The sequence below is a fragment of the Callorhinus ursinus genome, unplaced genomic scaffold, assembly GCF_003265705.2.
Source record: "Callorhinus ursinus isolate GAN/ISIS: 27379988/994484 unplaced genomic scaffold, GSC_fseal_2.0 scaffold4, whole genome shotgun sequence".
NCBI lineage: Eukaryota > Metazoa > Chordata > Mammalia > Carnivora > Otariidae > Callorhinus > Callorhinus ursinus.
Window position 1 is genome coordinate 127659801 of NW_027397066.1, and position 23387 is coordinate 127683187.

General features: G+C 43.7%; 1 long non-coding RNA gene across 4 annotated transcripts; it reads right to left on the bottom strand.

The window, feature by feature from the left end:
- Window positions 1–864: 864 nt before the first annotated feature.
- LOC141372520 (uncharacterized) lies at window positions 865–19735 on the bottom strand. Of its 4 annotated transcripts, none has more exons than XR_012377789.1 (3): window positions 19308–19735; window positions 18369–18427; window positions 865–1132 (listed from the first exon to the last, which is right to left on the bottom strand). It is a non-coding gene; the product is annotated as an uncharacterized lncRNA (long non-coding RNA). The 4 variants fall into 4 exon arrangements; XR_012377790.1 differs by lacking the exon at window positions 865–1132 and adding an exon at window positions 12269–12340; XR_012377788.1 differs by lacking the exon at window positions 865–1132 and adding an exon at window positions 16987–17113 and having other exon boundaries at window positions 19366–19735.
- Between the last annotated feature and the right edge of the window lie 3652 nt (window positions 19736–23387).

Consider the following 23387-nt stretch of genomic DNA (forward strand, 5'->3'; position numbering starts at 1 on the left):
TCCTCCATAGCCATGTTGTATGTGTTCCCATAATGCCCTGAGCCTGTCCCCACTGTTACAGGTTGAACTCTGTGCCCCAAATTGATAGCTGAAGTCCTAACCCCCCAGTTCCTCAGAATAGGACCTTATTTATAAATAAGGTCATTACAGATGTGTTTAGTTAAAATGAGGTTATACCAGAGTAGGGTGGGCCCCTAATCCAATATCACTAGTGTCCTTATAAAATGGGGAAATTTGGGCAAAGACACACACACAGGGAGAATACTATGTGACGATGGAGGTAGAGATTGGGATGATGCTTCTACAGGCCAAGGGATGCCAAAGATTGCCAGCAAACCATCAGAAGCTAAGGGAGACATCTGGAACAAATTCTCCCTCACAGGCCTCAGAAGGAATCACCCCTGCTGACACCTTGATCTCACACTTTCAGCCTCCAGAACAGTGAGACAATAAATTTCTGTTGCTTAAGCCACCCAGTTTGTGGTACTTTGTTACAGCAAGTTACAGCAGCCCCGGGAAACAAATACACCCAACATTGCACTATTGTACTGTCTTGTCATTGCTTGCCTGTGTCCCTCACTCCCCGCTGTAAACTTCCTAAGGGAAGGAAATGTATCTTATTCATCCTTATATCCCCAGCGCCCATAACAGTGTCTTACAACATAAGAAGGCTCACGTATTTGATAAATGAACTAAGGATAGCACAACATTCCCAAAAGGTCAGATGAGCTGCAGACTAAGAAGCTTAACTGATTTGTCACACCTCGGTTCCTTTACATTTATTTTTTTCCCAATGGATTCTTGTTGAATGTCCATGTCTTCCTGTTCCTCATGGGTGAGTATGCTAGTGATTCTCTGGTTGGCCTCCCGAGGAATGTTGTGCCCTTTACTGCCCATTTCACGCTAATGGCTGCAGGTCCTGCTGTGCAGCCCTCTGCCTGACTTCCAGCTCTCACGTATTCTGGCCACTCTGCTCTGTCCCCTCATCCCTTCAGGCCCGGAGACGGTTAGGACATCTCACTGTTGCTAGTCCCAGGGACTTCATTTCTTGTTGTCACCTGAATTCTGCCCACTCCCCTGGAAAGAGTTTCTCCATTCAGCTCTGGTGAGCCATCTGTTTCTGGCTGGGACCCTGAGGAATACCATCAGTAGGCAGGCACGTGAGGACTAAGATGATAAACATGGTGCAAAAATAACTGCTTGGTTTTTAAAAAAATAATCTTTTTAATCCCACTGATTAATTCCCTTCCAGTTCTGTTTTCAAAGCACCACATACCTAGCATTTTTACATAAAGCTTGCTATTTGACCTTCTCTATGCATTTGATTAAATATAGAAACTACGTTTAGTTTAATTTGACATTTTATTGAATACCTGCAATTTTCTAGGCACAGTGATAGGCATTAGAGATCCAAAGTGGAAAAAGTCCTGCTTCTGCTCAAGAAGACCCAGAGATTAGTGGGGAAGACAGACATGTCATTGACAGAGCATGGGGCTGTGGGACCACCAAGGAGGACACTGCCTGGCATTGGGGCAAGTTCCCACATCTGCATTAATACTGAAATATGGATTATCTCCTTCCAATCTAGACATCTTAGAGTAAACTGGTTCTTTGACTTCAGTCATTTTTCATAAAATCATATTCAAATTATTTTCATCAGAGAGATGTCTTCAGATGGCAAAGTACACACAAGATGATCATTTAGCATCTTTTGGGATCAAACTTCTACCTTAAATTTTTTCTTTTCCTAAATTTATAGGTCCCACGTATTAGAAAGAACTTTAAATGATCACCTGGACCAGCAATTCCCAATTCTGGATGATCATGAGAATGGCTCTTTAAAAACAGAAATTCCTGAGCATTATAGCCATCTGCTGAAACAAAACCCCAAGGCAGAAGAGGGAGACAGGGGGAGAGGGACACCTGGAGACCAGGATTTTTTCTCTTTGAAACCCTTGGAATGATTCTGATGTTCAGTCTGATTGGGAACCATTGTTTTGGATTAACTGTTATAGCAACTGTGATTTAGACCAAGGTTTTTCCAAATGTGGTTCCTTAGTCATCTGAGTGTGTGGCACAGGCATACAAATAGACATATATATCAAAGGGATATAACTGAGAGTCCAAAAATAAGCTTTTACATTTATCATCAATTGATATTCTACAAGGTTGTCAAGACCATCTAATGGGGAAAAGAATAGCCTTTTTAACAAATGGTGCTGGGACAATTGGAATGTACACATATAAAAGAATGAGGTTGGACCCTTACATCATACCACATGTGAAAGTTAACTCAAATGGATTAATGATTTAAATGTAAGAGGTAATAAAACCCTAAGAAGAAAACATAGGCATAAATCTTTCTGACCTTGGATAGGCATTGTGATCGTGGATTAGATATGACATTGAATACTCAAGAAATACAAGAAAAATAGATAAACTGGACTTCATCAAATTAAAAGCTCTTACACATTGAAAGACTATCAAGAGAATGAAAAGATGACACATAGAATGAGAGAAAAAATTTGCAAATCATATATCTGATAGAGGTTAAGATCCAGAATATATAAAGAACTACTGCTCAACAACAACAAAAATATCCAAACAACCAATTTAAAAAATGAGCAAAGCACTCAAATAAACTTTTTTTTCAAAGAAGATATATAAATGTTCAATAAGCACATGAAAATATGTTCAACATCACTAGTCATTAGGGAAATGAAAACCAAAACCACAAAGAGCTATCACTTCACACTCACTAGAATAGCTATAACAAAAAAGATGGAAAATAACTAGTGTTGGTGTGGTTATGGGGAAATTGGAACCCTCATACATTACTGATGGGGAATGTAAAATGGTTAGGCAGCTGTGAAAAACAGTTTTGGCATTTACTCATGACCCATGAGAATTAGGAACATGTGTCCATACAACAACTTGTACACAAGTGTTCAAAACATTATTCACAAGAGCCAAAGAGTGCAAACAACCCAAATGACCATCAACTGATGAATGGATAAACAAAATGTGGTATGTCCAAACAAAGAAATATTATTCAGCCATAAAAAAGAATGTAGTATGGATACATGCTACAATATGGATGAACCTTGAAAACATTATGCTAAAAAAAAAAAACTACCTGGGCATTTGGGGCCCAGGAATTTGCATTTGAAACAAGTCTTCAAGATGATTTTTAGGCATACTGAGATTTGAAAACCAGAGTATCTCATTTGTATCACTTTATCCTCTGAAAATCTGAAGGATTTAAAACTGTTAAAAACCAAAACAAAGAAAAAGCAAAAACCAGACAACCCAGGGCATAGAAAGTAATCGTTTATTGAACAAATATTTAGCTGCTGCCTACTGTGTGGCATGCTGGGCCCAACAAGCTAGTCATATAGGCATTTAGAGTCCAGGAGGGCAGCAGATATGCAAACAGTTACAGTACAACAGGACAACTGGGACATCTGCTTTAATAGAGGTTTGTACAGAGTAGGGCAAGGTCAATAAGGAACTCCAGAGTTGGCCTGGAGTTGTCAAAAGATGAGGCAGTATTTGAGTTTAGGCTCAAGCTCTGGGTGCCCAGAAAGGTGAAAGAGAGTATGAAAGAGGGACAGGAGAGCTTTCCAGGCAGAGGAATAGCATGTACAAACGCATAAAAATTTGGGAGAGTTTGTTATACTAAAGCAACTGTAAAAACAAAATGCCCAATAGACGAGGCAGGAGAGAAAACGAAGAGTAGTTTATTGTGCAGGGAGAAGCCACTGGAGAATTTACAAAAACAGGATACCAGTCCTAGTTGGGGAAGATCAATCTGATAGCAGGGTAGGAGATTGGACCAGAGGAAACAGGGGAGCTGGGAAGCAGGTGGGAGGAAGGCTTTGTCTGAAATGCTGAAAGTCCAAACTAGGGCAGTAGAAGGGAGAGGTGAGAGATTAATTCTATACTTACTTAGGAAAGGGTACATATAGACCTTGGGGATTGATGAAATTCATTGTAGGATGTTTAGCAGCATCCCTGGCCTCTGCTCACTAGATGTTAGGAGCGCCTCCCCAGTGTGAAAGACAAAAATATCTCCATAAATTGCCTGGAAGGCAAAATCTGAGAGACAAAATCTGCTCCAGTTGAGAACAACTGGTCTAGGTTAACTGAATCCTGCAATGGGGTATAGTTGCATCCGCCTCAAGGCAAACTTTCCATGCAAGTGCCTAGATCATAGGAAACTTTCCATCGAGTGCCTAGATAGTAGGAACCTGGTCCTCCACTGAGCTTACACACCTGGTCATGTGACCATTTTTGTGCTTGTGAGCTAATAAATGCCTGTGAGGCAGAATCTGTTCTGAGACAGGCTCTGATTGTGAGGTTGTTGGGGGAAGGGCCTTTATGAAGGCCCCCCCTTATGAATGAAAAACAGCCTTTATCATCCTCTCTCATTTGAGAGATGCCATTAGTTACTCAGTACAGAGTAGTAGAGAGTAATTGTGACCAACCAACTGGACTTCGGTCAGTTTGCAACAGAGTTGTCAAAGATGGTTTTCTGTCTTCTGGTTGGATGGGTAAATGCCATTCCCTGAAATAGAGAATCCCCAAGAGAGTGTTCATGGCTCAGGGCAAGAAAGAAGAGGCAGCAGAGCTAGCTCCAGGACCAGGAACTTTTAAAATGCACAGAATGGATTTCTTCTGGGTTTCTCAAGTGATGGGTTTATAAGAATTCTCACCCCAAACTCGTGGGCCTGTGATCATCACAGTGTGACCCAAACATGGCTCTTCCTAGTTTTTATGCCAGGCAGATTTCCTCTACAAAGAGCTCCACTTTGATAGCCCTGGCTCCCAGGTAACAGTCACAGAATGTCTGAGTGGAAAAGGACCTTAGAGACGTCTCATCTGTCATCGTTCACAACAGTTCTATGCCCCACATCAGCTAGATCGGCAATCTGTCCACACCTGCCTGCCTTTGCCACCACCCTGGCCCACGCCACCATCATCCTCTACCTCATACGAGCCTTGCTCCTCCATTGAACTCCAGTAATGGCCTTTTTTTTTTTTTTTCGTTTAAGGGCCTCTTGGCCCTTGTATCTTCCCCATCTGAAGGCTTTGGACTTTGATGGTCTCTTTTCTAGGAATGCCTTTCTCCGGGTCTTTCCATGGCTTCCTCCTTCTCACCCATCAGGTTCAGCCCAGATGATGCACTCCCAGAGAGGCCTCCTTTGCCTTCTCTGTCTAGAAAAGCTCCTTGTATCCTCACCCTCACCGTCACATCACTTTCTTACTCCTTTGCTACCACTTTCACTGTAGTAAATTACCTTGTTAATTGATTGCTTGCTCCTTCCTCTAAAATGCAATTTCCTTGAGAACACGGAGTTGTCCAGATCTTGGTCAGCATTTTAGCTCACATGGCCTGACGTGTGCTAGGTGCTCAACTGATATTCAACTGATATTTGGGGAATAGATGAGCGAACTTTATGGTTTGTGCCAGAGTAAATCCGTTTGACTTGCTAGGTGCGCACTGATGGCCAAAACAAGATCTCTCTGTATCCTCGTCTTCACTAGAAATCAAGAACTTCGTCTTTACTATGTGAAGGCCTACTTGTCAGTGTCTAATCATTTTAGAGCACCCCACCCATCCCCCCACAGCACAAAAGAATGGAGATGTCCTTGTTTAAGGCAGTTCTTGGGACTTCCTGTTAGACTTCTCAAAATTGTTGCTCCTGTTACTGTGGTTCTTCTCTTTCCCTCTCTTCCCCCCTCTCTCTCTGGCTTGTTCCTGGAAAGTTATATGTTAACTGTATAGCTTAACATAGAATCCTTCTTCCTGTTAACTTCTAGAGTAATTTCAGAAGCCTTGTGATTCTAAAGGCTCTGATTGGCTGCATTTGAGCTCTTGGCCTCTTTGTAAAATGATTAATGGTCTGTAAACAAACACTTACATAGGCTGGCTAAAGCACCCTCTATTTAGAGGCCCCTTGTGGTGAATCCTTTTTGTAAATGGAAGAACTATCAGCTTTATCTCCTCTGTAAATATGGATTTTCCTATTTTGGAAGCTGTGTTGGCTACACCTGCCCAATTTATATGAATCCAAAACATGCTGCTTCCACTTCTTTCTCCTTTTACCTGATCATTCCATCCATTCAACATACTTTTATTGGGCACCTACTATGTGCCACAGAGATTTACAAAACAGCCCCTGTTCTCCATGATGCACCATCTATCAGGGGAAATGGACACGATAATGATCACAATATAGTCTGATATAAGGTAAGAGCCCTGAGTTAAGCCCCAGGAGATCAGGGAGTACTTTCACAATAATCCTTGAGCTGTTTGGGGAAGATGAGTGGCAGGTAGCTAAGTAGATGAAAGGTGAGGGGCAGGTAAGGCAAAGAAACTTCATGGTCAAAAGCATGGAGGTGTGAGAGAGTTTTTCAGAATAGCTCCAGCTGAGTGTGGGTGTGGAAAACTAAAGGGCTGAGGCTGAAAGAATAAGCAGCACCATGTACCCACATGGAGGAGTTTGCTCTTAAGGCGATGGAGGACTATCAACAGCTGTTACAGGGGACACATAAGAGGCCATGGACAAACCTGCATTGTTAAAAGATTACTTAGGCAGCTCTTGTGGAGAGTGGATCAAAAGAAGGGTAGGATTGGTGGCAGGGAGACCTGTCAAAGGACATCGTTTCAGTCCATTCGGGCTGCTATAACAGAATACCACAAATGGGATGACTTATAAATAATAAACACTTATTTCTCACAGGTCTGGAGGCTGGGATGTCCAAGATCAAGGTGCCAGCAGATTTGGTGTCTGATGAAAGCTCCCTCTCTCACTGACCACTGTCTTCTCCATGTAACCTCACATGGAGGAAGAGGTGAGCTAACTTTCCAGAATCTCTTTCATAAGTCACTAATCCCATTCATGTGGGCTCTGCTCTTATGACCTAATCACCACCCAAAATTTACCTTCTAATACAGTCACATTGGAAGGTGGGATTTCAACATATGCATCTTCTGGTGGGGGGTGAGACACAGACATTCAGAGCCTAGCAGACTTCACAGTTATTTAGGTAAGAAATAAGGAATCTTTTAGCCAGAGATTTTTATCCTTGGACATAGTGGCACCTGGGGAGGGAGGTCCACACTGGGCTTTGGAAAATCTAGAGACGCTTTCATGAAGAATATGGTGTTCCCATGTGCATTTTCCTGAGAAGACGAACCATACCTTTTATCAAATTTACAAAGGGATCCATGACACGGAAAACAAGGTCACGGCAGTGAGGATAGAGACTTAGGAAGATACACTAAGAAGCATGAATGGTGGGATGTGGGTGGAGAGAAGAGGTAAGGGATGAGGCCAAAGGCCAAGCTTCTGGCCTGAGCTATGGTTGGGAAAATCATGCACTTTTTACCTAGAATCCTGGAGAAAACAGTTTGGGGGCAGGGGGTAGGAGAAGGGAAGGAGGTAAATTAATCATTCATTCATCAGTTGTATATTGAGTTCTTTGTCTCAAGTACTATTCTAGGTGCTGGGGATTCAGCTAAATAAAGAAACTTATATTCTAGTGAACAGGGTAAACAGACAATAAACACTTTCATGTAATGTGGTAACTGCTTTGAAAGAAAATAGAGCAGGCTGAGGGGATAGAGAGTGATAAGGATGTTATTTGACAGGCTGGTAGGAGAGGCTCCTGTGAGCAGCTGACATTTCAGTAGAAACCTGAGTGAGGTGAGGAAGAAAGGTTTGTGGCTATCCAATCTGGGGCAATAGCATTTCAGGCAGATGGAGTAACCAGGACAAATGCTCTGTGATAAGTGCATTCCTGGCTTATTGGAGGATCTTCAAGTTTGGGTTGAGTAGAGTGAGTCATGAGAAAAGTCTAGATGATGAGGTGGACAAGGGAGTTAGAGGTTATTAGACCATTTAGACCTGGAAGGTTCATGGTAATAATTATGGATTTTTTTTTTCTAAGTGCGATGGAAAACCACTGAAGAACACTAAGTAGGGAGAAAGGTCCAACTTCAGTTTGGAACATGTTGTGTGTGGAATTCTCTGCGTGACATCCAGGTGAAGGGATGCAGTAGGCATTGGATGTGAAGCTGCAAAGGGTTGAGGATTTAGGATATATTGGTGAGAATCATCATCGTACAGATGGTAGTGGAAACCATGGCCGTGGATGGCTTTGCCCTGGAATGTTGTAGAATGTGATGAAAGAGGGAGGAACTTGAAGACATCAACAGTTAAGGGGTAGAGAGAAGAGAAATAATTTATGAAGAAGCTTAAAAAGGACTGGCAAGAGAGGACGCAAAAAACTAGAGAAGTGGGAGCCATCGAAGTAATGGGGAGAGATTTTGAAGGTTGATAGTCTCACATGCTGCAGAGAGAGTAAAATAAGGCCCAAAGAGTATGCTTTGCATTTCTCAGTCTTTGTAACAGTGCAGAGGGATTAGAAGTAGGAGGATTACAGTGGGCTGAAGAATAAATAAGCAGTCATGATTCAGTGTAGACATCAACCCCAAATGATGGACCTGGCCCAGACACTTTAATGTTTACACTTTCTTGGCCATGCCAATTGGTCTGATGACCAAGCTGCAGGGTTGGTTATCAGGAGGACAGAACCAAAATATCTCATGCCAGGTGGTGGACTGGTAGACAGATCAGGAAGTTGTAGTCATGGAGTCCGTGTAGACTGGGGAAGAGGAAAGACCAGAAAGATTCTGATAAAGAAGAGTCAATGGAAGAGTCAGGGTCTACAGGGTCTACAACTCCTGATTAACCTTGAAGTGTATACCTACACAAGCAGGTGTAACAGGATGGGGGGCTAGACGAACAGATAGGGGACTGAGGTCCAAGGAGATACAGGAGTTACAGATTTGAAAGGTGACAAAGGGAAAAGCTGAAGGTGTGGTTTAAGGAGAATATGGGAAAAGTGGGGCAGAGATGAAGTTCATTGGCCTCAAGAAGAGAAAAAATAATCCCGCTAATGTAGGCTGATGACTGCAGGCTAGTAGATTACAAACATGACAATCTATGGAAGACAGTTTGTCTAAATAATTCAGTGGTCCCAAGGAGCATTTTTTTAATGGATTGAAATAGAATCAAACACAAATTATCAGAGTGCATCATTCTTAATAAAATAAGAATGTTTCAAGAAACTTTTGTTTTAAGTGTCTATATGTGGCCTGGGTCAAAATATAAAATGTATTTATTATTGTTGGTCATGATAAAATAAAACTGAAGCAGAGGTGACATGAGCTCCAAAGCAGATTTTTTGCAGGAAGGTAGGAGGGTGTGGAAGATGAGACAGGAAGTCTCAGCCTGAGCTCCTTGTGGCCTGAGCCAGAGCTACATGGAGTCCAGGAGAATGGGCAGTGATCCAGAGGTAGACCTACATGAGTAGTGCATACTTGTTTTAGACATGCCAATAAAGGAAGCCATTTCTCTAAGGTCTGGAAGCTCTAAGAACTGAACTCTCCAGAACAAGGTGTGATCATTACAGATGGTATTATTTGAGTTACAATATCCAGGAATCATAAGCAATCCATCAAATGCTCTCATTTTGAGAAAGACTCAAATTCTAGCTTAAATTTAACTCTGTCAAAACACAGCAAAATCTGCTGATGCAGCTCTGTGAACGCTGCCTCGGTTTCTTAGAGGCTTCACCTTCAGAGTCTTGTATAAGCAGAGAAGGAGAATGTTGATTTTTCCTTCTTATTATAAATTTCATTTGACTTTTCCCTCTCAGAGTCTTTATTATCTACCACCTTTTGTTTTATTCTCCTATCTATTTTGTCCCTGTGCTATGTGAAATTTGCCTATAGTACTATGAACCTGGGGCAAAAGGACTAAATACTTGCGTTGAGTTGCAAAAATGAAAACAGGAAAGAATGGGTCTTAGATTTCCCAGACATGGAATCTCTGGTGTTTGCAGGTGCACTGTGTAGCAGGAACTGATTGCTATTCTGAAAACCCATTTCCAGTTCCTGCTGAACAGAGAGATTATTTTCCCAGCCTCCTTTGCCATTAGGTATGTCCATGTGACTGAATTTTAGCCAATGGAGTGTGGAGGCAGAGCTGAGACGTGTGCCTTCCTGCTTCTCCCATCTGTAGGCTGGATGTCCACGCCAGGGCAAACTTGAGAGCCTCATGATGAAGATGGCAGAGGCTCAGCCAGCCTGAACCTGGAAGCACCCCTTTCACATCCCTCCCAACCCCAGTTTGACTTCACGGGAATAAGAAAGAAACATTTTCTTCGGGGGTTTATCTGTTATAGCAGCTTGTATTATCAGAATGACCCCACCTGGCTCTAGAGCATACTTAGATGATCAACCCTGGTCAAAACTGGATATCCATGTTCATTTATAGTTTGCCTTTGGAGCTGAAACAAATTGTTGAGTTCATTTCTCTCTCCACAGAAGCTTAACCTAGTGTTTTAAAAAATAAGCTTTCTTAGTTCAGTTTTCACTTTAATTTGAGTTTTTATTTTCTCACTGTCATGGAAAAAGCAAGCAGTATTCCTTACTTTCCCACCCCCACTGAAGTCCAGAGCAGATACTCAGTAAATGTTGCTCAGCTGATTGTCGAATTTTGCTTTAAGACATTATTTTTCCTCACTTTTGGAAATCCTCAACGTAATTTACAACTGAGACAAGCCATGGGTTAGTGGAAATCCCCAGTGATTATAAATAATAATGGCAGTTACCCCACATTGGGCAAAGCAAGATCGCAGATGCTGCGCTAGACATTTTGCCCCCATTATCATGAATCTCATAATACTGTAAGGTGGATATTAGTACATCGTTTAGTGATTTTGAAACAGAACCTGAGAATAACTACAGGACTTACTAATGTCACACAGCCTGTGATTGTTTGGAGCCAAGATTCTGAATCAGACGTGACTGGCTCCAAAGCCCATTCTTGATGTATTTGCTTTCCAAGTATGTGCTTTTCAGTGGCTCACCTTAAATGTCTGCTCCTTTCCTTGGATACCGATTTACCTGGCTCTGCTCATTGACTGGTTAACACAGTGTACCCTGAATTCAGACAGGGTCACTTAATTTTAAAAGAGGAAATAGAACTCGGGCCATTCAGTGCAGGGAGCTTCAGGCCTGTCTTCATGGGTATTAGGACATATAAATGTTTGCATAATTCCTCCGACAAATATAGGAGCACACACTGCTCACAGTTCAAGAGTAACGGCAACAGGCATGGCCTCTCGGGCTCCTCCACATCTGTCTGGTAAAGTAAGACTGCTGATGTACTTGAAGCTTCTTGAGGTCACGTACCACACTGGAGAAGAACTTTGCACCCCCTCCTTACCTCCTGCCTTGCAAAGGCCCGAAACCTACCATGTGTTTGTTGAATGAATATTGAATGAGTCGCCAAGCTTCATCTGATCATGGTTTCTATTTAAAATGGGGAGCCATGCTGAGTAAGGGTGGGGTGAAGGGGACCAGGAGGCACACTTGGGTGGGAGCAAGGAGGGGCTGATTGACTGCTTTTCTGAGGTGGTCCTTTCAAGGCTTACCGGATTGCTACAAAATGGCCTTGGCCATGTTTCAGGACTACAGACATCTGGCTTTCAGGCGAATTCCCCTTCTTACCTCAGGCAAGTTGCTTAACTCTCCAGGAGTAACATTCTGCCTGTGGGTGAGTTGGCGCTTGAGTCCCCTCCAGGGCTAAGATGCAGGAGAGGAGAGGACTGGCTCTGAAGTCCTACAGTCCAGGCTATAACGCCCTGACCCAGTTGACAGCTGGCTATATGTTTGCGGCATGAGACTCAGTCCTCTGGAGCCTCCTATTCCTCAGCTTAGAAATAAGATTGATGCTATTACCTGGACCGCAGGCATACCTTAGGGTCTAAATCACCCCTGTAGAGCCTTTAGCGTAGCGCTTGGCACCCAGAAAACACTCAGGGAATTGAGCTGCTGCTCATGCCCATGTTTATTAAACTGGGCTTTTCATCCTGTGCCCTCACTGAAGCGTTCACTCATCCAGTGAAGGAAGGGTTCTGCACTGGCTGCTAGGATTGGCACAATCCCAGGGCTGGGAGTTTATCTTCAGGATTTAAATAGGAAGACTTACAAGACCTTGAGCAAGTGACTTGACCTCTTCATGCCCAAGCTTCCATGCATGGAAGGAAAGAGTGGATGGGAAGGAATTTTCCACCCCAATGTGTCCATGAGCCTTGATGTTGGCCGGAGCTCAGGTACAGACAGAGGAAAGAATGATTAGTCACCACCCTGGTAAACATAGGAAGGTTATCTCCTTGTTTTATTAATAGACTCGGCTACGCAAGCCATAAAAATAGGGTAGCTTCAGAGCTTAAGTTCTTCGAATTTTAGTTTTTGTTGCATCTGATGAAACGTGAAAAGAGAATCGTGTTATGTATGGACTTTGTATAATGGTCTTCTAGCTCGTGCTACAAATCAATTACTTATTAGCTTCTATTGTCAAGGAAAGAAAAATATATGACTATTCATTTTAGCCTTTTCCTTATCGATTCTAAGAGTATACTACTAGTTCTTTAAGAAAAATGGTCATATTCATTCTTCTGTTACAAAAGACTTATACCACATTACATAAAATTAAAATGGGTAAAAAGCAGAAAGAAAAGAAGCTTATCATACTATTCAGCCACTGTTAGTATTTAAACATTCTACTGCCATTTTTCTTCTGCATATTTTTACACTGAGTATTACAGTTTTCACAAAACACCATATAATGAGCATTTGCCATGTTACTACATAAAGTTCATAATGATTTTTAATTGTGAAATAATATCCCAAGAGATATGTCCTGGTTTATTTTACTATTTCCCTATTCTTGTCAGAAGGCAGTAAAGAAGGAGCATGAGATTCGGAGCCAGGGCTGGGTTGAGATGTGGCTCTGAGCCTTCCCGGCAATGTGACCTTGGTCAAGACACTTAATCTCTCCGGGCCTTGATGTCCTATGAAAATACGGGCTGGGCTAGTACCAGTCTCAGCAGGTTGTTGTGCGGACAGGATGACATCACGTCTGCAGAAGGTTTGCTGGGATCTGGAACGTAGTAGGGTTCACGGATGTCAGTGGTTGCTGGGGTGTTCCCCTGCATTCCAGATGAATGATTTGATTTTTGTAAACATCCCACAAGAAAATGCACATCAAATATCAGGCCATGTCACTTCATCTCTCTGGGCCCAGCTCCTCATTTGCGGAGGGAAGTGGTCAGACTATAAAGTGTGACCACGAAGGCCCCTTCCACGAGGAACGCTCGGTGGTGCCCCGTCATTACTAGGAGCAGCTATAACCACTGCAGGGAAATGACCTGTGGAAATGTTCAGCCTTGCTCAAGAAGAAAGAAACCTGAAAGGGCCTGAGGGCTTGTGCACATAGGTTTCTCTCTCTGTCCAGATAAACATTTGACATTTGTTCCGTTGCCTTCCTTCTAAAGGCTCCTTCTGGTTCAGTCTGTGTGCTCCTTAGATCTCCATTTCTCAAGTGGGTTCAGCAGCCAGAGGGCTCACCAACGTTTTATTTATCCATTTCACATTTCTAATGTCGCTTCGCCGCTGTGATCATTTTCCTATGTGGTCATTTAAGGAAGATAAATTGGACTACAAATCTCAGTAGAACAGGCATTGCTCTTAGTCCCCAAGGGACAAAGAAGAATTTTCCCCCCACTCTTCACACCACCTGCTTGTGCTCTCCCTATAAAACCGCTGCGAAGAATTTTTAATTAAAAAAAGAAAATTCTGACACCAGAGTAGTTGGATGGGCTCTCTCCCTGCTATGTGCACTGTTAGCTCTAAAATTCAGACTGTTCAGATTCCCAAAACCAAGTGCCAAGAGGAATGGGACCCACCTCACATGGGTATCAGAGCTGCCACTGCAAGGAAACGTGTCGTTAGCGGACAGCTGCCACCTGCCACCTCTGACGTCGGGTGTCCCGGGTCTTCCGGCCTTCCTGCCCACTCCCCCCCGCCATGCTCCCTGGGCAGGCACATGATTGCATCAGAAAGGAAACATGGGATGGAGAAGAGACCCGGCCCACATGGGCACCTACTGGGAGACAGAGCATGGCACAAGGTCAAGCATGCAGGCTCCGGATCCAGACTGCCTGGGTTTGAATCCCCGCACTGTCCTTACTGTGTGACCTGAGGTAGGCTATTTAACCTCTCTGGGTCTCAGTTTCCAAAAGAAGAATAATAGAAGAGCTTCTCTTAAGGCATGAGAGAACTAAAAGAGTTAACGTATGTAAAGAACGTGGAATGTACCAGCAGCTTATACCCTGGGGGACCATAGATTCTGTACCTACATGAATCTGATCATCATTTTAAGGGACAGTCAGTAATAGCGGAAAGTGAAAAGAGTAAGGGAAAGGATTTTAGAGGCAGACTTGAGACTGAATCCTACCTTCGGCTTGTATTTAACTTGCAATGAATTGCTGGACTTCTGGTACCCTCAGCGTTTTCATCTGTTAAATGGGAACACTTTATCTTGGAGGCTGACCATACGGACTGAATGGGAGAATGTATGTTAAGTGCTTAACCCGGTGCCTGACATGTAATCATGATACTGTGAGCTCCTGACGTGGCCCAGCCAGATGGGAGCTAGACTCCCGCCAAGGTTTTTGGAGGCAAGCACAGTTGCAGTTGTTTCTGGCGTTGGCTTTGCTGCTGCCAGCCTAGTCCTGGCGTTCCTGGAGCTTGGGTCATCAAAGCCATTTTGAAAGTCTCTATTCTCCTGCAGCATCTCCCTCCTGGTGGGGGGATGCCTGCCACACACCAGAGCAGCCTACGCGATTCTAGATTGCCCTAGAGTTGCCTAGTGCCTGGGCTGCTTTGTCCTTCTACAGACCAACCACCAGGAGCCCTTCTGGGCAAGCCCTCATGCCTTCCTTGCTCTCAGGTGCAATGTGGCATCCCCCCACTACTGAGAGACACAATGTGCCTTGAAAGCCGATAGCGTCCTGTTTCCTAGCCTCCCCTGGCTCACCTCCGTGGAGGGTTGGGGCCATGGAACACTCATCCCCTCCTGGGACTGTTTCTTCCAGTAGCTACTCCTCCTATTGCTATTTCATTGCCTCCTCTTTTTTCTGTACCTGGCCATCTCCCCCACCCAGCAAGCCCTCCCTGCAACCTCATATCCCACTCCCACCTCCTCAGGTGAGCCTTCAGGGCCCAGCTAAACCCCTATCTTTCCCACAGAGACTTCCAGACTTCTCCAGGTGCCAGGGAGTTCTCTCAACTTCCAAAAGAATCATCCTTCATATTGCTCAGTAAGTCCTTGGGAGAATGGATGCTGCATGAGCTTCCCTAAGAGTGGTGTTTCTCTAGTCCTCTGGTTTGCAAGATCCTTGAGGGCAGACACAGTACCTTCTGCAAGAGTGGGGCTCTGTCAACATTGGTCTTAGTTGATATACTATGAATAGCTCCCATTTGTTGAGTGAGGCCAGGGTATGTGTGTATGTATGTATATCTATTAACTAATCATTTACTTATCTCTCTAACTCTATCTACCATCTATCTTATTTGGTCATCACAATATCCCCTGAAGTGGCTATGACTATGTTGTTCGTTTTACACTTGAAGAAATTGACGTTGAGAGAGAAAAAAGAACTAGACCAAGGCCAAACAGCCAGAAAGGAAGAGAGCTCAGGATCAGAATTCAAGCGTGTTTCCCGGAGATATACATTAAATAAGTAGTCTCTAAACTTTCTATGTTGGGTATATGTGTTTCTTTGTCATTTATGAATTTTATCTCTCTACCACAGTATTAATATATTATGTAAATTAGAATTTTTAAAAAAAGGATAATCTAACCCTAAGTACAGATTGTGGTCTTTAAATACCATCTCCCACTAAAAGGAACCAGGTCCTTGGAGAAGTCTGGGAAATATGCTTGGAACAACTTGTCATACCAGAAAGCAAGGAAGCTATCAATTATTACTGGGGTCATGTCAAAAGGACTCAGGAGCCAACTTGAATAGGTTTCCATTGGCCAAAAATGAGGACACTTTGAGCTACCACAATGGGTTAAACCACATTATATATGTGCAAATTTGTTTGTTTGTAACTACTTTAAAAATACCTGGTAATCACTTTTGAAGAATACTAGGTGATGAACTTATTATTTCAAAAACTGGTAAAGGTAAAGAATCATTTGTCCTGCCTTTCTTATAAGAACTGTGCCTCAGGGTTAGCAAAAAGCTAATGAGAAGATTCTCCTTACAGAAGTATTCCAGCTAATAAATGAGGACAGATAGAGAGAATGCCACATTTTATAATCCCTAGTGAGTTATAGGATTTGGCAATGATCATCACAGATTGCTGATATCACACACAAAAAAGAAACAACCAAATATTATGTTCTCCCGATAGATATCCATAGCACCATCAACAAAGTGTCCTTGCCAGAAATATTTAATTTGAACCTGAGGGAGTCTCTTGATTTTTCATTTATAGGAAATACAAGGGATAAAAGCACATGATAAATGATACCATGGGAATATAATCAGCAAAATCCAACCTGTAAAAGATTAACCAGGAAAAATAATCCGAGCTTTTTAAAAAAATTTTGCAAAAATAGAGTAAGAGGTTTAGAGGGGGGCCAATAGATTAAAAGGGATTTAAGGGACATATTTATCTGTCACAATATACAGACTTTGTTTGGATCTCAATTCAAGCTATAAAAAGAATAGGACAATTGAGGAAATGTAAGCACTAATTAGATATTCAATTATATAGAGGGATTATTATTGATGCAAAATATAATGATGGTATTATGGTTATGTTTTTAAAGAGGGAGGACCTGTTGTTTAGATTGATATGTTGAAATATTTACTGCCATAATGATAGAGTATACAGCAAAACACAGAGCACCAGTTATCAATTCCAGGGAGCAGAATACTGTGCACTGGTTACCAATCCAGGGTTGAACTCCAAACTCTTCTGCACTTTTTATTGTGGTGTTGGAATCACCAAGGAAAATACAAGGTGGAACAGTTTACTTACATAGAGAAGAAACAAAGTAATATCAGCTTCAATAGGGGGCATTGGTCCCTCATGGCTATTGGGTCTCCCCCAGCAGCCAACACAGGGCAATTGACCTACATGCAGGTCCTCTCAGAGTGGAAGGACTCGTTGAGCCTAAAATAGGGAAAGATATTACCACATAAGGCAATAAAACCCAGCACAGGCTGTGTGGGCGTTTTATCTCGTGGTAAGAAAGCGTTCTGGGGGGTGGTGAGGGGTGTCCAATGACTGTATGAACAAGACTGCCTTTTCCAACCTATAGGGCTTCAAATAATGTGGGAGGAGAAGGGGCGGAGCAAGTAAGTGGATGAACCGTGGAAAACAGACTAGCCACAAATTGATGATTTTTGAAGTCGGATGATGGTTAGTTACATGGGTACGTGGGAAATTCATTATGTTATTCTACTTTTATATATATTTAAACTTTTAATAGCAAAAAATGGTTTTGTATTGATAACATAAAAGTAAAGATAAAAAATTCAATACTTTCTTCACTTCGAATGGATTGCTTGCGGATAGCACCCTCTGGGTGTGACACCCCACCTTGGAGACCATTGCTCTAGTCTGCTCTGCGGCATCACCTCTCCACCCAGGGTCCAACAGGGACATGATCCTCGAAGGATCTCTTTCCCCTAGGACCCAAGGTCTGCATTCCATGTAAAGGAAAGCCTCGGTGACACCCACCTTGCCAAATGAGCAGTACTTAAAACCTTGTCATCAGGAATTCCTTCATTCTGAGCCACCTGCATCCCTTTTATAACAATGGAAGGAATCTGCTCTTCAAGATCCCTTCAGAAGGAAAGTTTGCATTGATTAAAGGGGAAAAAAAATCTGATGTTTAAGAAAAAAGAAAGAGACAAAGCTCTCCTTCAAGATGTAACAACCCTGCCAGCTTACTCTGGGTGTGAAATAATAATGCCATTGGCAATGAGATTGGGGTGTTCTATCACAGTCTCAATAAACTTTCTCTCCCCTGGGTAGTATTTTATAGTTACTGCTTCTATGCCCCATTGGCACAGGCGTAATTTATTATTTGTTTACATATTTCATATACTCTGCTAAGGTGGAAGCCTAGCGATGCATTATTACTGAGAGCATCAGCGTGTGTGTGTGTGCGCGTGCCCATGCACCTACATGCACACACATTGAAAGATTCAAGATCTGACGGGTTCTGAAAGTGGGAACCATCTACTTTTCATAACACACATGGCTTCCCCAAGATTAGAGGAGCCTCCCTGGGCTTTTGGCTTAGATCAAATATATACTATGTCCCCTTGTCCTTTCTTGTTCTCAGAAGGAGCAGGACAGTCCCACAAAGATGCAGGCTCGCCATGTCTGTCCAAGGTCCCTACTCCTTCCTTTGACTTACCTCCCTCTATGAAGATTAGATTCCTCCGACTTCTGGGCAGAGCGTGAGTTTGCATGGCGCTTTCCCGAGACAACCATGTGAACAAAAGAAAGCAGGTATTAGGATCTGCCCTGTGTCTCCATACAAGACCCGGCAAGGTCAAGAGTGTGTGGGAGTTCAAACAGCCAGAGAGAACTCCAGCCTGGGCAAGCTCTGGTGGGACAGGAATGACCGTGCGTGTCACTTACTGGCTCTCTGACCTAGAGGCAGGTCACTAACGCTCGGGTTCTTCCATGTTAAAAGATGGAAATGATAGTACTTCTTGCACAGGATTGTTCTGAAATGCTAAATTATTTTAAATGCTCAGCAGATTGACTGGCATGCCATAAATGTGCAATAAATGTTATCAACACTCGTGATCTTTGCAAAGCATTGTTGGCTGTTAAAGCCCCGGGATTCGTAATAGTAACAACAACAATAATAGGTAACTCATGGAATAAGAATAAAAGAATAAGAATAAGAATAAGAGGGGCGCCTGGGTGGCTCAGTCGTTAAGCGTCTGCCTTCGGCTCGGGTCATGATCCCGGGATCCTGGGATCGAGCCCCGCATCGGGCTCCCTGCTAGGCGGGAAGCCTGCTTCTCCCTCTCCCACTCCCCCTGCTTGTGTTCCCTCTCTCGATGTCTCTCTCTCTCTGTGTCAAATAAATAAAATCTTAAAAAAAAAAAGGAATAAGAATAGGTGTCTTAGTATATACTAGGCACCATTTGAAGCCCTTTTAATGAATTGACCCATTTATTCATCACCACGGACCTATCTGGTAGGTACTATTATTACTCCCATATTATGGATGAGGAATACACAGGGCTGTTAGGTTTCAGTAACCTGACAATATCCTTGCCTTTCCAAAGAATTAGCCCACATTTGAAGTGTTTCCTTGCTCTGGCATCTTTTCTGTCACCTTTCAATGTGCGTGGACCTGAGCCTGCCATTGCGGTCTCCAAACTCCCCCTCCGCACCTGCTGAGAACTCTCCCCTCTGTGGTGTCCACTCCCCAACTGCCACACGGTAGTGATAGTAACCATTTCATGAGCCAGGAGTTCTTTTGGTGAGGAAACCAAAGCTCAGAGGGGAGCAGTGACTTGCCCAAATCCATTCGGTGAGCCCGGAGTGTCAAAGCTGCATTCTTGGCCTACGCCCAAGTCCCTGCTAGTCTGTAAGAGCAGAGGGTTGAGCTGTCAGCAGCCCGCATGCCTTCCTTTAGCAGCCCCAGACTGCTGCGAGGAGCCTCTGCAGGCCTCAGAACCACAGGGACGGAAACACTCAGTAGGGGGCACCTGAGAGCGCATATAGTCCCTGAGCCAGGTGGAAAGTGCCTGGCTCCCTTCCTTCGGGCCGGCGGACAGGGAAGGGCTTGGAATTTAATCCTCTGCATTCCATCCAGGGTTCCTGTGACATAATAAAGCCCAAGGAGGGATCTCGAGTGACTTGTCAGCAGAACCCCCAGAGGGATTTTCTATAGATAGCCTGGGCGTGTCTTGAGCTCCATCCCTCTCTGCGGGAGGAAAGTTCTTTTATGCTTGGGCTGGGCAGTGCCCGGTGCAGCAGGTGGGTGGGGCGGGGGACCAGCCAGGCACTGGGGCCTGGAGGACTTTGTAAGGCTAAGGGATGCGCGATAGCAAGGGGAGGGGGGTGGCCAGGAGGGAGGGAGCCCAGGCCAGGAGAGGGAATTCCAACTATGGCGTTTTGGAGAAAACTATGTAGTTATTTGCCCTTGCTAACCTCACCCCACTTTGGGACTTCGGCTGCAAAGAGATGTCCCAAATACTGGGCCTCACACAGCCTTTGATGCTGGCTCTAAAAAGATTCCACGGCATGTGCCAGCCTCTCTTTGGGGAGAAAGGCGTGTTCGGAATGTTGGTGTGCCAGTGCTCTGATTGGAGGTTTGGGGTTTCAGAGTTCCTTGATTTGCATGGCCATGCTGCAGGGTTATCACTTTCCACAATAAAGTGTTGGAATCCGAAACTCTGTTTACCTTCCAGATTCCAAACAAGCAACATTCCTATCAATAATGGCACATAAATACCAGCATGATAGCATAAAATCCTATCATTGCTATTATTTTTTTCATCCTGTCTGCTGGTGGAGAGAATTCTCAGAAGCCATGCATATATTTTACATAAAATAATAGCTAAGCTGCCAAGGACTTTAACGATATAATTGCATCATGGGATCCTGGGCTCTTCAGTTTATGCTGCCATCAGAACCCCAAGACAGAATTAATTCATGTAACTGGGACAAACCCAAGTGCCGTTCTTCCATTCGCCTCATAAGTGAACTCAAACTATCCCAACTGCTCAAGGCTTTGGTGGGTAGGGTATAAGATGGACAAAGGCCTGTCTGATATATTCGTTAACTTCACAATAAATTCATTGGCAGCAATGTACTGTTGTTAAAAATATGAACATTAGGTCAAGCACCCTGGGCTTGAATCCCAACTTGGTCTTAAAGCTGTGAAAACTTGAGCAAGTTCTTGGGGGCGCCTGGGTGGCTCAGTCGGTTAAGAGTCTGCCTTCAACTCAGGTCATGATCGAGTCCTGCATCGCATCGGGCTCCCTGCTTCTCCCTCTCTCCCTCCCCCTGCTTGTGCTCACTCTCTCTCTCTGTCAAATAAATGAATAAAATCTTAAAAAAAAAACAGAATTGAGCAAGTTCTTGATGATCTCTGAGCCTCCATGTATTCATCTGTAATATGTGCTGGCTAATATCTACCTCTGCTGTCAGGATTGATGGAATGGGTACGTAAAAGGTCCTTCATACAGTGTCTGGAACATAGTAAAGGTCAATACATGGCTGCTTTATTATTAGCTCCACAGCAAAAGCAAAACATCCCTGAAACTCTTCCCCGACACCACGAAGGTCCAGGAATCTTAGCCACTTCCAGCCAGGAGCTTCTCTTTTTAGCTCCTAAATTCTCCAGATGCTCCACATTTGTGAATTGTATTATTCCCAGCCAGAGAGAGCAGGGTGGCAGCCCCCACCCCGTCTGGAATCCCAGAGCACCTCCGAGATTCTGACCAAGCACAGCTGCCTGTGGCAAATAATTTAGGAAACATGAACAGAACATACTGCAGTTTCGCAGAAAGGTCTGAAGAGCGAACTTTCTGTGTCTGTCACGGACGTGATTTTTTCCGCAGAGGAACCAAAGCAGGGCTCTGCCCTCTTGCCCCACAAGGCAGGAAGTAGCAAGTCCTCGAGTGCAAAAGATGAGGTCCACCACGGTCCCATTTCTCCCTATGTTCTGTTACAATGTGACTTGGTCCACAGTGCTGGAGGGGCTTCTTGGTAGATATAAACACAGTTCCTGCCTATTAAGTAAACCTTAGCTTGGTGATAAAAAATGTTGGCTTCTCACCTTGCCTCCACTATGTATTTATTAGCTGTGCGACCTTGGGCAAGGAACTTAATATTTCTGAACTTGTTTATTCTTAATATCTGCAAGAATAAGGGAACGTTTAGCCCCTCGCTGAGTGGTTGGGTGCATTAAGAGGCTTATTACATTTAAAATGCCCAGCACAGCTCCTGGCACATGGCGGCTCGCACATGAAACTTCTTTCCCTTCCAAATAGCCAAGAGCAAAAGAGAGAGGCTCACCTGTGTCCCTTTCCTCATCTCAGGATGGTATATAAGCCTCCCTTGCCAGGCTGTCTTGGCATCTCATATCTTTGTGGGGAGGATGTATGTATGTATGTAATTAAACTCATTTTTCTGGGACGCCTGGGTGGCTCAGTCAGTTAAGCATCCAACTCTTGGTTTCAGCTCAGGGCATGATCTCAGGGTCATGAGATCCAGCCCCGAGTCAGGCTCCACACTCAGAGAGGAGTCTGCTTGAGATTTTTTCCCCCTCCCTCTCCCTCTGCCCCTACCCCAGCTTGTACTCTTTCTCCCTCTCAATAAATAAATAAAATCTTCAAAAAATAAATTCATTTTTCTCCTGTTAATCTGTCTTTTTATTATAGGGGGCCTCAGCCAAGAATAAAGAATGGTAGAGGAAAAATTATTTTTGAAATTATTTTTTCCTCCCCCACAATGTCACCTGCCAGCTTCGTTAGGTGGTGGGAACATGAAAGGTAGCTGAGATGCACTATTTTGCAGCCCAAACCCGAACAAGCGACAGGTCTCTTGCCACCCCAAGTAGCCTAGTTATCGATACCACTCTGTCCAGAGGCCTCTCTGAATACACCAACCTAAATGACCTGACGGAAAGTATTTTAGAAATCCAGATACTGCTACTAATTGTCAAAATGAAAGGAATTTTATCTTAAAAAATGTGTTTTGGTCACCCTATTTCCTAGCTGTGACCTCCGGAACTGGGAGTCCCAGTCCATTGGTAGTAGAGCTCAGAGTCTTTAAATATTCCCACCTACTTTCCTTGTCAAGCAATGGCAGCACGTAGCCATAAATGGAGAAGGGGAGTAAGGTGCTCCACGGGGGCAGGGTCCCATGTAGGATGCACGTTGAGATTTTTCTTCATAAATGGAGTGACTGCTACCTCCTAATAGCCAAGAGTCTGTGTTGGATTCATGCAATCTCAAGCCTTTTCTACTTGTTTTATGTAACTTTTTCTTATGTACCTCTGCTCTCTGAAAATATTTTCTTCTCACCTCTGTGAGTGAACTGGTCACAGTCATTTTTAGGAACCATGAATGTAGTTGAATTTATTTGCAGGTCAATTCTGCAGCTGCTGAGTACCCAGAATAGATCTTTGGAGAGAAAGAACCCTAGCTACAGAGGAAAATAAATGTAGACTTGCTTGTTTTCCCCTCTAAAGTAGGTACCATGCCTGGTAAGTCCTGTGTGTTCCCCCGAAGCACCTAGAATAGTTCTCTCTAGTGGTTGGCATTCCATAAATAACACAATCGAGTTTCAGGTTTAGGAGGGGACTCAGGGGCAAATGGAGTGGGGAGGGGGCTGCAGAAAATGGAGTTCCCTCCTTTTAGTGCCCTGTTGTTTGGGACTGACATCACTATACATCCTGAGG